Here is a 16,898-nt window from a genome sequence, read left to right on the forward strand (position 1 = left end):
TTGAGGGAAGCAGCTCTTCTACCTCCAGTTTACAGTACAGGGCTTTCTGCATAGCCGGCCCAGCTGGGCCTGGCCAGTGGACAAGACACAGGGTGGCACACTGAAAATGGGGCACAGCTGATGGTATTGGCCATTATAGTCAATTGAAATGTGGGGCTTGAAGGCATATGGCCCAAGATGACTGTCTTGCTCATGTTTCCCTCCAACTGGGCCTGTTTTTCTCCTGCCTGTGTTCCCACAAGACCTACGCTAGCGCTCAGTGTGGGTCTGAATCAGAGTCATGTTTATGTGACCCACGTACTCTAATACCTATGCCTATCAGACAGGCCCAGTCCCCTCCCTGTCACTACTCACCCCTGCTTGGTTTCTGCGCCTGAGGCACCTCATCTGCCATTGGCATCCCTTCAGGAGTGGCATTGTGCCCCACTGTCATTATTGAGGCTGAGCAGTCTGGCTCAAGAATCCCACAGGGACGGGTCTGTCTGGCAGCGCAGACTGTTATTGTGGGGTCAACGAGCCAGCCCTTGTGAGTTGTTTTAGAAATACATCTTCCAGCCAGTGGGTCAGCAGCATAAGGACTTCTCTATGGAAGATAGCAGCCAGACAAATGCTTAGCAGATCCCTCACCATCCCAAATCAGGTCTCGGAGTGAGTCTCCTCTCAGCCACGGCAGCACATACTGTTCTAATGGTTCTGTGCCAAGCGACTTTTGAATCCGCTGATTTTTGGACCTAAGTCACTGTCGGGGGGTAGATGACAGAGCTCCTCTGACCTGCAGGAAATCGGCAGGAGGAAGGCACAGGATGTGGAGATGGCTGTGGAAGGGGGTAGGGGAGTAAGCATGGGACAGGGAGAGGTTGGAAGATGAGTGACATGACTATTAAACCCTCTTGCGCCACAGAGCATCAGGAAGTCCTGGAGCTGTTAAACTCTCCTCACAGGCTGACAGCCAAGGAAGGAAAACAGCTTTAATCTGCACAAGGAATCCCAATTTGTGTTTGAAAGCACATGTTTGCGTTGGGAATCAAGCCGCTGGCTCTGTGGTGCTTAACTAGTAGGTCAATGGCGTGGACTGGGAATTCAGCTTATCCGCACAGACTTATGTTGTCATGGCAGTAGCTCAGAGTGGCATTTGCACTGAGGAAGGAGCAGGGAATGTGGGTACTTTCAAAAAGCCTACAAAGCCCCAGGCCCCCTTCCAAATGCTGGCTTGTTTTCAGGAAGGGCTCTTCTCTTTGGAACTGGTTTTACAGGGCAGGCGGATGCTCTCATCAGTGAGGGAGGCTGGAGGACACTGACTGGATTCAGGACAAGCAGGGGTGCTTGGGATGGAAACTGCCTTGCTTTGAGGTGTTAGAGGCCTGACTGGCAATCTCTTTGTGCTGTCACATTGGTGCAAATACTTCCATTCTGAGTGGGTGGCATTTTAGATCCACTTTGCATATTTAGAGCTGACTACACTAAGGACAGGATGACTACGAATGAGGCTTTTGCCACTTTTGAAAGCAGAGCATAGACTGGAAACTCTACAGTCTATTTTATTACAGTGAAGCCTGTGGTTTTGACGTGGGTCCGGCCCTGTGAGGGTCTGAGTGCCCTCAGCTCCCACTGACTTCAGTGTGATGTGTTGGGATTGGATCCTGTGTCCTAGGGTGACAATATACCAGAAGCCAAATATTTCTTTTGCACCTGACTTCGATGCTGATTAAGAAAAAAAGGCAAGACATCAAGAGAGAACAAATTTCCTCATGATAAAGTAGCCTCAAACCTAAGTTGTGAATTCAACTTGGTTTGGTTAAACTGATGCACACTACAGAGTGTATGTTCTTTCATTGTGGGCTTGATTTATTTTGAGTTATCATTCAGTTGATGAGGAATGTGTTGAAGCTATATCAAAATATGCAGTGGTTAAACAGAACTGAGTGTTTGCAGAGGGACTGGCACCTATTTAACTAAATGGACTTAAACATTTAAAGTTAAACTTTTGCAATTTTCACATGTAGACGAGGCCCAACTCCCAAGGAGATAAAGCAGTTATTCACTCATTCCCAAAGATCTCTGCTTGGTGCTCAGAAATCCACCCCACTCTGACATGCCTTGCATTGAGAGGTGCAGCACACAGATAGCAGAATCAGAACCATTTGCAGCACTTACATCGGGTAAGTCACACCCCCTGCCACTACCACGTTCTGAGTGCTGTTGGCGATGCAGTGGTTTATTTGTTCTTTATCTCGTCTCACTAGCCATTGCTCCACACAAAGCAATGCCAAAGGGGACTACTGCTTTGCTGTACACAGCGGGGGAAGGGAATCCAGCCTTCTGGAGTTTTCAGAGCCAGTCCACCTCTTACACCCCATTATCTCCTTTTCCCTCATGTAAAGGGATGCTGTGGATACTGCCCTGACGGGAGGTCTCCTGGGTTGAGGGAGACATTAGATCTGTTTACCTTCTTCTCAGATTTTCTTTGAGGACCAAGGGGATGGAGAGAAAGTTGAACCTCTGAAAGGGGGTTGGATGTTCTGTTTGAACCTAGAACCACTGTTCTTATTGTGTGCATGATCTGTATAATGAGAACTGCCTGAAGCACTCAGGACCATGATGTACTCTCTTCAGTGTGATAGGAGCCAGGATTCTAGCTCTGCTCTCTGGAGGCTGCAGAGTTCATGCTTATCTGTTAAATCTCCTGAGGCTGGTTCTGAACAGCCTAGGACAACTCCTACAATATCATGGGAACCATTTAGCAGACAGCAAGGGGCAGAAGATTAATCTCAAGTCTCCAAAATCCAGTCATGTCTCTGACTGAGCTTCCTGATCGGTGCTGGGAGTCTGTTGTGTTCAGCATTATGAAGTGTAGAGTGTGAACCATTCTGTTTCTCTTTCTTGCTCCATTCTGTAATGGGGGAGCAAGAGATGACTTGATGATATTAATGGCAGGTACATTTAGAATAAATCAAATGATACACCACCGGGTGAACCTCTCTTGTTTGGCACTCTTGGGACCTGACCGGTGCTGGAGGAGAGAATTTGCTGGACGAGGGGAGGTCAATATTGTCTAGTACATTACCAATACTTGAATTGCTTACCAGGCTCTTAGAAGACATATAGAGGTAAATTAAAGCTAAATAACAGCACAAAACACAGAGAGCCAGAACTGGTGGCTATAAACAAACTTTGTGGGACCACAGGAAACTTGGCCAGTCCCACGATCGGTGGTTGTCCGGCTAATTAAAATCATGCTGGATTATGGATGTTGCCAGATGAGAGAGTTCCAGATTTAGAGAGGTTCAACCTGCATATGCCCATCCACTCTGGGATTCACAGCCACAAGAGGTCAGTAAGATGAAAAACAACGGCTGGAATATTAAAAGCCCACTAGATAATGTTATTAGCATCAATAACATTTATAGTTATGTAAAATGAGATGATGAGGGTAATCAAATCTCATGCTTCAGGGCATGAGTCAGTTGCTTTTGGGGGGTCAGGAAGATGATCCTTTTCCTCATGTGCAGTTCTGTACACTTGAGTTGTGTCTACATTACTAACTTCCTTCAAAGGAAGGATGGTAATGAGGCTGTTCGGAGTTTACTAATGAAGTGCTGCCGTGCCTAGGCAGCACTTAATTAAGCAAATTCCCGCCCCCGCAGCAACTCTGAAGTTTTAAACTTCGAAGTACCAGCACGCAACTAGCCACGGTGCACCCGCCGGTACTTGGAAGTGCCAGGGCATCTTCGAAGTCCCCTTACTCCTCAGCATGGCAACACGGCATGCGTAAACTCTGAACAACCTCATTACCATCCTTCCTTCGAAGGAAGGTGGTAATGTAGACACAGCCTTGGCTAAATGTTACGTATAAGGGCTTTTCACCTTTCTCTGGAGCATCAGAGTACTGACAGATGTTGGGGCAGGCCACCAGATCTTGAATGAGTAATGGTCTAATTTAGCACTTCTGCGCCAGCCACAGTTTTGTGCTTTAGCAAATGAAGCTCCAATGAAGTTGAATACCCTGCTTTTGGGGATGATGCATTACCCTGCAGGTCAAGTAGAAAGGGGAGGCTGGGTGCCTCCAGGGCTGCCTGTGAGGCAGAAGAGGCAAAATTCAACCCTTCTGATTGAAACAGCTTTCCTGTCAAGATTTCAAAAAACTTTTCCACTGCAAATCAGGATGAAATATTCAAACAAGTCCACAAATCAAGAAAAATGAAAATAAATGAATAGAATGGGTTGCTCAAAACCTTTTATTTGGATCATTTTGATTTGATTTTTTATTTTCACCGTATATACGTAAATTAAATATTCATTTAATTTTTAAATAAAGTCATTTGGAATCACTAGATGTTTTCATTTTAAAAATGTTGTCGTGGGACATATTAACCATTTTAAAACTTCTTTTCCCGATAATTTTTCAAAACTGGAAATCAGGTAAAACTGTCCCTTTCTTGGGAGAAATTTCATTTTGACAAACCAGCATTTTTTGGACCAGGAAACTTGCGTCAAGAGATACCTAACCAGCTCAATTTCTGCTGCCTAGCAGAGATGCTCATTCTGAAGTCCAGCTTCTCTTGAGTCTGGTGATGAGTGCTGGTCTGCTGCCTCTGCTTTAAAAGCAGAAACCGACTGGGCTCAAGCTTGAGAGAATAATCAGGGTAGCTTTTTAAGTGAGTTTTGCTTTATTGCCTTGGTTCAATCTACTTTCGCTTGTAGGCTATAGAGGAGCATCCTTAATTTTGCCACTGCCAGGGATGATACACCCATCTCTCTCTCCCACTCAGATGGACTCCTAATGACACTTTGTCCTCCCTCACCATCTCTTGGGTGTCAGGATCAGGGCCTACATCAGCCAGTCTCTGCACACCCTAACAAGCACAGCTGGAGTGTTGTTGGCTGCCTGATTGGCTACTTGACATGCAGTATGGTAGCTGCTCAAACCATTTGCCTGTGGGTGCTGATAGTTCTTGTGCGCTCAGGGCTATTCTCCCACAAGGGGTGGGGACTTGGGTGGAAAGGGCCGGGCTGGAGGGTGCCAGGAGCACACTCCATGGCACTCCAGCAGTGATTTAAAGGGCTTCGCTGGACCCTGGGGCAATTGCCCCATTTGCCTGCCCTGTCAACAGGCCTGCTCGTCTCCTGCCTTGCTCCTGTGTTGGGCTCACTCTAAATAGCCCCGTCCTAACTCTCCACTCCTGTTTCTGGCTTCTGACTCCATCTCTGACTCTTGGTATCTGGCCTCTGTCCCTGAGTTCTGACTCTTGACTCCTGCTGTACCCATGGGGCAGGAAGGCAGGACCAGGGGAGAGGTAGCTCAGTGGTTTCAGCATCAGCCTGCTAAAGCCAGTGTTGTGAGTTCTCTCCTTGAGAAAGCCATTAAGGGATTGGGGCAAATATATGTCACAGATGGTGCTGGGGACTGGATTAGATGACCTCCCAAAGTCCCTTCCAGTTCTAGGAGATGCATATCTCTAATTTTATATACAGATGAGGCCACGCCCTTCCTGGTCACTGACCTTGGGCCAGGTAATTTTTCTGTGGTGTCATACCACCCCCACCACTAAACCCTCCATTTGTATTTGCACTTGTTTCCCCTCCCCCATCCAAAGTGTGCACAGTAGGACAACCAGACACGCACACTCCTCCCCTCCCTCGCCTCTGGAATTTGTATCAAGCACAGACAAATTGGGAAGCTGCCAAGCTCCATTAAGCCCCCTGCTTCATGTGGCAGAACAACCTGTTGTGTGCACTTTGAAAGGGGCTCTAATATAGGCACGACGTGGGGGTCACCTCTCCGCTGGCAGAGCCTTTTACTGGCCCACTCCTTGCTGATGTAGACAGATGCCGAGCGCCCCTCCCGATACCTCTTTCTAACCAAGGACCGTGGAAATCAACAGTGTTTTTTGAGACTCCACTGGGGCCACAGAGATTTCCATGTTACAGTTAATAACTTTGGAAAAAATATTTTGGAGATGCTTTAATATGGGGCAAGGGTGAGGTTCCTTCCTTAATTAATGCCTCCACCTTTCACTTCCTCAGATTTTCTGCCCATTCTCCATCCTTCTTACAGGCCAATACCCGCTTCTTTGGCTTCTCTGAAGAGGTCTGCCACAGGAGCACTGTCGTGTGTGCAGATTGTAAATTCCCACAGCAGGCAGGGTCGTGGGACACACCGTACTGAGAAAATGGACTGGGGCATTACCTCTCAATGTATCACTGGCTTGGTCAGAGAGTTCCATAGGGTGCATTTTTTTAATGCAACTCCCTAGCAAAGCTGGGATTTTCCCACCAGCCCAAGACCTGCCAATAGGCTGTGCAATCACACTGAAATTCTTAGTGACTGCATGTTCTTAACATGAACATTTGTCCAACACACCCCAATGTGGAAAGGCTGGAGGGACCTTTCTGTTGTCTACTTAGACAGATATATATAGCCCATGTCCTCAGCATAGTACTGTCTCCTCGCTGCATCTCTACCGTGCAAAGCATTTTTATCATCCCTATTTTAAAGATGAGGGCCATGGCAATGTGACTTACCCAAAATGGTATTTAATGTGTGACAGAGCCAGGAACCCCAAACCATAGGATGGTTCTGTAAACACAAGAGCTCCAATATACCATTGAATATACATTTAGTAACCCATCAGTCTTATGGAGTTGGTTGCTTTGTCCTTCAGTGCAATTTCCAAAGCGCTCTCGCCCACAGAGGCTGGTCCAGCAAAGGACGTTACTTCACCCACCTTGTAACTTTGTACATATAGAACTCAATATGCTTCAGAAAGGGGGATAGTGAAATTATACCTTTGTTATAGATGGGGAAACTAAGGCAGAAGAAGGCAAGTAATTTGCCAGTGGTTGCCCAGCAGCAAAGTTGGAAATAGAGTCCTTCTCTCCTGAAGCCCAGTCTAGTGCTCCATCCACGTGGCTAAAATGCCTCTGTTTATTAAATCAGCTGCTTTGTCTATTAAGGTGGTTTCCAAAGCCATCCAATCACATCTTTGGGAACTCCAGCAGGCCGGGAGCAAAAATAGGCATTGAGACCCTTGGCTGGTGCCCCTGAATGTACTGGGGCTTGCTCTGAGGGCTGCTGTGCCTTGGAATTCTTTGAGGAAGAATCACCTCCAGAGAAGCAGTGATACTGAGGCATGAGGTCAGGCAATCAGCTTCCGACTATGCGGTGGTGTCATTCCTTGAAGCACCACATGACTGGGGTGGTTGTTTGCAGAAATGATGGAGTAGCTGGTGCATACTCCACCCCCTGGTTTGCCGAGAGCTCATTCTGCCTGCAGGTGTCTGAGCAGCTCCATTCAAAATAGAGCTACAAGAGAGCCCCACAGCAAAGGAGGTTTCTTACAATCTGCCATGCCAGCCAGTACTTTTGCCTTGTCTTTCCCTTGCTGAGGAGCTGCTGCTGTTCTACATCCAGTCTGAGAAGGACTTCCAGTGTCAAGTCAAGAACATAAAATCTCAGCTCTCTGGATAGGGTGGTTGGTGACTTGTCTAAAATGAAGAGGTGGTCTCAGTTCAGAAATTATCTGCCATGTCCTTATATCACTCCAACCGACCTCATCCCTGGATCTTTGGCTGGCAGCTTAAGGATTGAATGGGCCAACTATAACCATGCCTCTAGAAGTGGTCCTTCTAGATTATAGAGAGGAGGGAGCATGGATAAAGAACCTGGAATGACATGTGCTGCTTATGCTGACCACAGCAAGGAGATCACTAGTGAAACCAGAGAGAACTCGAGCAATACTGAAGCCAAATCACTCTCCAGTTGCAAGCATTCAAAATTTCCCAGCTTAAAAAAAAATTGCTTGGAAATAGATTTTATCAGGAGATTTGGGGGCTGATTTTCATCGACACAAAAGCCCCTTTATGTAGCTCTGATGGTGAACCCAAATTATTTTTACACCCACCTTTATTGCCTCAGAGCAGTGTAAATAGGGAGGAGTATGTGGGGAGAGGGAGTTGATTTAGATGCAGCATTCAGAGGGACTCCAACGCAGTAGTCCTCATCACAATACATAGAAACTGCACAGGCCTTGTGTAGACTGAGGATGTGCTCTGGTCTGTCATCGGAGCAGCTGCAACATTGCAAACCCAGGCAGACTGGCAACATCACTATGTGCATTAGTGAAGTTCACCCACATTTTCATCTCCAGGAGTTCAAATTGCAATGTTGCCTTCTACACTAGGGATTTGCAGTGACTGTGGTGGCCGTAAGGCAGGTACCCCAGTCTAGACAGTGCCATTTACCTAAACCAGCAAGAATGCTTTTCTTTTCCTGGAACACTATCAAAATGTTCTCTGGAAGATTAATGCCTTCTTCTGCTCCCACCTTCCCCTCTTTCCATTTTTATCACTCTGGACAGCCCAACCTTTCCCTCTTAATGCTCTGCTCAAAGGTGATATAAAACCCAGACAGTAGCACAGAAGGCAGCAGCCAGGTTAGAATTTAGGTTGTGTCCTCTGAGTTCTTTCTCAGAATACTGCAGGCTTAATTTGTTGTCTGAGCATCTCCCGTATTTATAATAATACCTGCTATTAAACAACATGCCATTAGCCAAAATGTGATTTACGTATTTATTAGATATGCTTGCGTGCCTCAGAATCAGCCATGCTCATTCACCTGTGGTGTTGCTGTTGTGATTATTTCCCCCTTTATGTGCACTTACAGATAGATTGAGGTTTTTCATGGGGGTGGGACAGGGGGTTTAAAGGGTGGCCTAACAGAAGATGGGCATGGTGGAAATGGGTGTAATGCAGTAAACCTGGAATCAGGACCAGGTACCCAAGAGGTCTGCTGGACCCTTCCCTCATTAAGAACTCCATATCTGCTCACTGACTAACCTGGCAAATGAGTTCATGCTCAGTAGAGGAAATTGATTACTTTCCATTGCAATTAACATCTGGTCCTGGGTCAGATCATTAAGATAATTTGTTATAGAGAAAAAGAATACCACCAAAAGAGCTAGCTGCAAGGTAATAAAGTTTCTTCTGGACCCAGTTAAAGATGCATTCTCTGGCTTTTTCTGCAAGACTTGAGCCATCTCTTGGGGATTCGTCAGGGTAAAGAGAAGCACAAGCAGTGGGGTGTGGGTGTGGAATTGTGGCGTGTTCCATGTAGATGCCAAGTAACTAACTGCAAGAAGTGATTGTTGTCAGCGTGGTGTTCCTGGTTGCCTTCTGGACTTCTGGTGTGAGGCTGGAATCTAGTTGGTGAGGAATGTGGAAGTAAAGGGACGGTGACCCCTTTGGGAGGGGGACACATTCCAATGGTTCATTCGTGGAAGGAGTTTTGAATTTAGAATGTCATTGTGACACCAAGGATTGAAACTGGATCTTCCTGTTGTGTAAGCGCAAACCCTTTGATTCACAAACAGAGACCCCTAGCGTCTGAGCTCAAAGGGAATCACCATTAGAAGTAGACGCTCTAGGAAAAACAGTTGGGTACCTCTGATTCTTTTTAATAGTGGGCACCCTGGGACAACCATATTTCCTATCACAATATATTTCCAATTGGGAAACACCAGATTAAACTATAAGCAGGGCTCTGAAATGCAACATGCTTAATTTACCTTATTGTAGCTAAGGTTGAGCAAACTGGTTTCTCGTAAAATAAGAACTCCTCTTTCCCAAACATTTATCCAAATATTGAACAAAACTTTGGCTATTTTGGAAAAAAAATTATCCTGCCCCACACTGACTGTAACTATATTCATTTTCATGCACTTTCAGCTTTCTCAATGGGATCAGTATTGGAAATACTGAGATAATGTGAGAGTCCCATGGTAGTTCCAGCCTGATCAGATGCAGAAAGCACTGCAAATGTCTGGTGGCCACTATCCTGTTGAGATGTCTCACCAAGTTTCACAGACTTTATAGTTTGGGTAATCTTGGCATAACCATGCAAATTTCGGATGACCAGTCAAACCTAAAGGCAGGACCTGTTAAAATGTATTCATCATGCACTGTAATCTGTTTTGCTAACAGGAAAGCAGAGCCCCATTGAGAGCTTGTGGAGGACTTTGGGTTGGCTATATCTATGCATGTAAATATATTTAAATCTCAAAGAATTTCATTCATGGAGGTGCAAATCTATACACACTCTGGTTCTAGTATTCCTTTGTCGCATATACTCATGTCAATGGGATTTGGAAACAAGGAATATAGATAAACACCAGCTGGTTCTAGATAAGTTTAGTTTCCATCAAAGATGATCCTGCCACAGATCCAACCTTCTATTTTAATTGTGTTGCTTGAGCACAGCTGTGTCCATAACAAATGTGAAGACCTACACTGTGTTGAAATCAAGCCAGGCCTCTTAAGGTGAGGCCCTGCTTGTTCTGTTTAAGGGGCTGCAATATTTCTCATGAGGATTGTCTACATTGGGTGGACTATTATATGCAGTAGCAGCAACTGTGTCCTAAGCACTTTCCAAAGGAGTTGGATCCATTCTTCTGAGGAACTTTCCATGTAAGGACAGACAAGCAGACACAGTAGGGGGAAAGGGAAAACAATAGACGGTACATCTGAAAGGCAGCATAAAGCACTGTAAGAAGAACGGCAGAAGTGTGTCTGTAAGAGGGATTTCAATATGAATCAGGTAGGGGACTGGTGCACCTGAAAAAATGGTCATATCATTCAACGAGAGGGGTTCAACGTTTAAGAAGGCATAGAAGAAATACTGGTGGTCTGTAAGGCCTTCAGAAAAAATAAAAGTAGCCCTGCAGAGCGTATCTGCACTTGTGACATGAATGAATAAGATCTCAGTGGTCCTCCTTAACTCTGAGGCTACTCTGAGAGTCCTTTCTTTTGTAGCTTTCTGGTGATATTTCCTGTTACAGAAAGATCCATTTAGTACCTTAAAAAAGCATTTGGAATTAATTCTTATCAAGGCCAGCAGCTGATTTATAAGATTGCTTCTAAATTGGTAATTAATTAACCTATTACCAGGAGGGAGGGGTGCCCTGTTTGTCAAGAAGTTGGAGCTCATAAGTAATGTATGGAGGGGTTATATTGGCTTCACTCTTTGATCACTTTGGATGTTACCTAACCATGCATTATATTTGAACATGAATCACAGCTCCATGGTCTTTATATTTCCTAAGCCAATGCTTGACACACAGAGCTATGGGTAGATCTCATTTATTATTGCTTAATTAAAGGCTTGGTGTGCAAAGAGATGTCTCTCACTTCACGTTAGCTAGCCAGCACGATCGTAATTGTACTGAAGTCGGGGCCAGCTCTCTAAGTAGCTGTTGGAAGACACTGTGAGGAAGATCTCAGTTGTTCTGCTGAGAATTCTGCACAACAAAGTCACATTCATAATTTTAATTAAGAAATGGGATTTCCCCCCCCTATGGGGCTGCACAGGCAGGTTGGTTAGTTTGTTTTCTTGGTAAAGTGCCAGGCCCAAGCATTGCAGGGTTACAGCTCAAGATGCAGGGACAGACAGTCCATGGGGATTTAATGAAGAAAGCAGCATGGCCTAGTGGAGTAAAAACACCATCACTAAGTTCTGACTGCAGAATCTTCACAATCCGTGGTGATACAAGCTGCAGGTAACTTATAATATGTCCTGGGGTGATTCCTTGGGCTAGCAATTAGGAAAAAATATAATAGACTTGAACAAACTTGAGCTGGAGTCATGGAGACAGTGAGTGACTGAAATATCAAACCCCAGGATGGTGTTTCGACAGATTTGTTTTAAGAGCAACTGGCTGTGATAAGCCCGTGTTGGGCTAGCTGTACTCCAGCTAGCTTGCTACCGGACCCCCTCCTCCTGAAGCGTACTCACTCATGAGCCCAGCTCTGAAGCTCACACGAGCTAGCCAGACCACAGCTAGCATGGGATGGCTGTGAATACTGTCATTCACACCCCTGGCTGCAGTGTGGCCGTACCCTTGAGTGAGAGACCAGGAAGGCACAGGGATGAGGGCACTATTTCAAATAAGTTACAAAGTGTTGAAATGTGCAATTCTGAGAGGTTGACCACTCTCCAGGAAGAAGGGAAGGAGTCTCATGAAGAGTAAACAAGAATTGCTTCCTACGTAGAAATACTGTTCGATGATCTGGTGCTCTTTAGACATGATTATTGCCGCTAGATGCTCCAAACAAGATCAGCAGCTCTATTTTGCTTGGCACTGTCCATCCTGTAGCAGGGATCTCTAAACTGCATCAGCATCACCATGGCAGCGTGAGTATATCCACAGGATTGCAGCCACCCTGTTATTTTCAGTGTGTCTGACCAATGCAAGAGAGAGGCCCTGCCACAAGACCTCACAGTGTAAGTAGAATGAGAGACAGAGGGAGAGATGGGAACACAAATGGGATACTTTTACAAATGTGTAACAAATAGTCTAGCAAGGGAGACAAGGCTATAGGATTTGGACTTTGAATTCAATTTATCTTGCTATATGAGTTTCCTCCATTACCTGACCCTCGGACCTCAGATATTGTTCTCGTTTCTACTGGTGTAAACCCATTGTCTGTGATAGGGCAGGGAAGGCCAGTGATGCACTTTCCCAAAAGGGGAAAGGACAAAGCTGTTCTGATCTCACTCTGAAGGGGTGCGGCAGAAATGCATCACTGCTGAGATTGGGGTGAGTGTCTGGCTGACTTCTGGAACAAAAAGCTCTTCTGTTGCTGTGGGCGAGATAAAGTTGCTCTCTAGCTTCTCTGGCAGCCAGATCAGTAGATTGTATTGAATTAACCCCTTCCTTATAGCAGGGGACTGTCTCATCTGGCTCCAAGCCTCTGCTTCCATTTTAAAATCAGGGATTGAAATTTAGGAACCTGATATCTATATTTTTGAAGTGAAGATATCAAAGATTGACCCTCACTAATTAAATTCAACCTCACAATGTCGGGGGCTCTTTTCTTAATGGTGGGAAGGGAAAGTGATGAAGATGTCCTCAAAACAGGAAGTTGCCTGTAGACTTGTAGTTCAAGTTTGGTAGCCAAAGTGTTATATCACTGACCCCTAACTTTCCATGTTGAAATGAGCAGCAATCCTAGTCAATTGCTAATAAAAAGTTAAATGGCTTAAGAAGGGAAAAAAGAAAAAAAGCTCAGCTAAATTTAATTACGCTTTGTGTCCACAAAATTACACAGATCTAACCTTGTGTGTAAGCAAACTGTCTGTCCTATGGGGGATGAACTGAAATAGTTATTGTGTGTGGCCTTAACCACGTAATGTAGATGTACTCTATGGTGATGGACAGGGAAAGGACTATCCCTGCCCTTGGAACAGTGGCTAGATTGTTGGAAGTATTTTCTCTTGACGGAGTTATATCCACACTGTGGGACAAATCAATGTAGGTATGGGGCTCTGGGGTATGGGTGGGGTTTTTCACATCCATGAGTGACATAGTTATGCTGCCAACCCTTTTCGTGTAGGCCATAGATTTATAAGTCTCTTAAGGGGAAGGAACAATTTCCATTCAGTCCCAGGATGTAAATACGACTGACCTGAATTACACCCACGTGTAAGCAAGAGTTATCTCTACTTAATCTAGAAGATCTATGCCTGATTTGCACTAATGCAACCGAGATAAAAATATTTTATATACTCCTTTAGAAATGACATAGGCAGTGACATCATTGACTGCCATGTTTAGAGGGATACCACCACGCTCGGCAGGCTCAAAAGGTGACTTGCTTTTGTTCTCCTGTATCTCTTTGTCAAACCCCTCCTCCCCCGACCCCACACACATGTTCTTTCTATAGATGTTCTTTTTATCATAGCAAATTATGGTGGTTTTATTTGGAAAATAAGCCCTGGAAGCCATTCATATATGAGCAACCTTAAATTAATCAAACTGGGCGTGCAGTCCCCTGCCCCTTTGTAGACTTCCCAAGTAAACTGCGGAATGCATCTGAGCTTGTGAACTACCCTACAAAAAACAAACCCATGATTGCCACCTTGCACTCCTCAGCAGTCAGTATGGATAACCCACAGCAATAGCATAGTGCCCCTGAGCAAACCAGCAGTAACCAACCAGTGCGTAAGGCCAATGGCAGAAGAGCAACTCAACAGTAAAGAAAAACTCACTTGGTATAATCCATTATTAATGACTGCATGCTAAGAAAACGAGCTCACCAGCTCCACAGTAACGAATCAGCTTGCACCTTGGATTCCTCGTCATAACAATAAGGCGTAGGACAGGAAGGGAGATCCTGCATCGTTGGGTCCAGTCTGCTGATATTGCAGGCAATCTTGTTATGTCCTCCCATTCATAAGTATATGGAGCCCCATCTTAACCCTGCAGAAACAACCGTGCGCTTGGGCACAGTTGAAAGCGGAGCAGAGTGCGACATTTCAACCAGGGAACAGGTTTTAATTTCAAGCTCCAAAAAGTTAGTTAGAAAATTCTTAGTATCAAGCAAACCACACAGCATCAGACTGCGTGAGAACTACAGAAGGAGCTTCCCAATACTGACTGTCCAAGGAACATACTGACCCACTACTCTGATTCGGTTTGAATCAGAGTATTAAACTTTCAGTGAGTCTGGCGTATTTACGCTGTGCCTACACGGGCCAACATTCTGTCTGTTTCATTTTCTGAAACTTGGGATAACGAACTTTATGATAGCAATGCTGAGTAGCCATTAATTCTCATTTCTTTCAGCTATTCCTCAACTCCAGCTTATGAGTTCTTCAATAAAAATCTCCCAAAGTTACCTTGGCGACTCATACGTTTGCCAAGCTGACAGATTTATGACAGTTACATATATAAATATTTATATGCTGCGGCAATGCAATTTTTAAGGCAGACATACACACTTGCACAGAAACTCTCCAACAGAGGCAACAGGCACGCTCTGGCATGCACTTGAACATACTTATGCACAAGTTGGGGTTCGTGCACATGTGGGCCTTCACACGCAGACACATTTCCGTGCTTTAACATACACATGCAGACTGGGAAATACACCAGCTCACATTGTCGCACACTCAAATGCACCACAGCCACAGACACTCTCGCCCAAGCCAGAACACACTAACATACATACAAATTTAAAACACAAACATAGACTCTTAAATGAACCAGCACTTACATCTCCCAGTGTGTACGTACTCACATTCTCATGCAATCTCTCAAGCAAGCTACAATCTCTCCCATGCTCCCCTGAGCCAGGGTTCAGTCACACTTCCTACAGTCACGTGCAGATTTTTATTAATCCCTTACAGGCAACCTTACAAACACCCATGGAAAAATTCTCCCATAAGACAAGACAGTTCCCCTCTCCCAACTCAGCTCTGCTTTCCCTCTTTTGCTTTTACTTTTCCCCTTTCGTGCTATCGGCCTAGACAGATGACCAGAGCAAATATTTGGCCTATAAATTCTGGTGATGAGTTCAGCTGTTTTGTTGTCTGGCAGAATGGATGGTGATGATACAAAGTCCAAAGGGAAGGAGAAGGGGGCGGGGGGGTCATTTATATGTTAACGACAGGAGCAATTTATTGGAGGAGCATGGGTCTTTTATTTTCCTGAGACCCAGGACGTGCTTGATCAGCAGTCATTAACCCAAACCACACTTGTACAGCACACATACCGCTCACTCGCTTTCCCCTTGTTTGGTTTGAAAGTCTAAAAATACAGCCATTCTCGTTGTCTTAAAAATAGAACGGAGGTGAAATCTCTCTCCTCCTCCCCCAACCTTCTAGTGGATGCCTTCCCCCCGCCTGATTGCTGCGGAGTCTCAATGTCTGTTGAGATTTTGTTTGTGTGTGTTAATAAAACATCACAAGGAAGTTGTGGAAAAGAGACCGAAAACCTCAGCTGTGACAACAAAGTGCTTTCAGTTCCACACTTGCCACTTGGATTCACTGCAGCTCTTCCTGCTCTTGACAAGCACTGGCTTCAGCAGCATACACAGGAGGAAGAAAGTGGCAGAAAGGTCACCAGAGCATGTAAGGTGTGTGTTTTCTCCAGTAAAAGGACGAATGTGATGCAGGAACTCTAGCCTTCCTGTTGCTAGGCCAAATTCCTGCCACATTCTTGAATGATGCCCTACAAACTAGGAAGCTCTGTGCAGCTGGAGTATTGAGCTGCTGGGGTGGGAGTGAGGAAGTTCTGAGTTCTAATTCTATCTTTGCCACAGCTTCAAGGGGTGGGCAGGGGTAGGTGATTTAGGGTGACGTGTCCCCAAGTGACTTCTGATTTCAGGTGTCTCAGAATTCAAAATGCACATCCTTTGAAAAGTCAGATTCACAGTGGATTGAGTTGGGTAGCCAGAACAATTGTCTCTCTTGAAAATGTTGGCTTTTACTTCTCCGCATCCAATCTACCATATGTATAATGAGAATACATCCTGTATTTACTTCCAGAGGCCATATGAGGAACTCATTAATGTGTGTGCAGCTTGGTGATCAGTGTGGTCATTTATTTACTTTTCTATGAGTAATGACACCTGGGGACTGTCTTGAGAACATCAGAACCAGTCCAATTCCCTGGGTAGTCTTTGAACCTGAGTCAAATCTGTAAGACTGAACATATCTGCATATTGTTTGCAACATTTCGTTCTCATTTGCTTCTGCATTTCTGGACAAAATTAAAGAATTAGGAAGTGCTGTAAAATTTGAGCTCCTGAGGTATTTCTACTTTGCATGGAAGCAAGGATCATGGAATTCATAGGAAAGTTCCATCCAACTTTTTGCAAACTCAAGTGGAACAAAGCACCTGATCTAAGCCTCTGAAGAGTTTGATGTTCAACCATAACTTGTTTTTGTCCTTAGAACGCTTTCCATTTCTTCTGTTGCCTAGTTGCTTAGGACTTGATTCAAAGCCATTTGAAGTTAATAGAAAGGCTTCTGTGGACTTCAGTGAACATCGGTCCAGGCCTTATTGTGCCATGTGGTCTATCTGCTCTATCTCTAATTACGGAGAGTTGTAACTTTACATTTC

General features: G+C 44.9%; 1 protein-coding gene across 47 annotated transcripts in view; it reads left to right on the top strand.

The window, feature by feature from the left end:
* CELF4 (CUGBP Elav-like family member 4) overlaps nt 1–16,898 on the top strand; it is an 860,865-nt gene that overhangs the window by 334,663 nt on the left and 509,304 nt on the right. The gene's annotated exons all lie outside the window — the stretch shown is intronic.

The sequence above is a fragment of the Carettochelys insculpta genome, chromosome 5, assembly GCF_033958435.1.
Source record: "Carettochelys insculpta isolate YL-2023 chromosome 5, ASM3395843v1, whole genome shotgun sequence".
NCBI classification, from domain to species: domain Eukaryota; kingdom Metazoa; phylum Chordata; order Testudines; family Carettochelyidae; genus Carettochelys; species Carettochelys insculpta.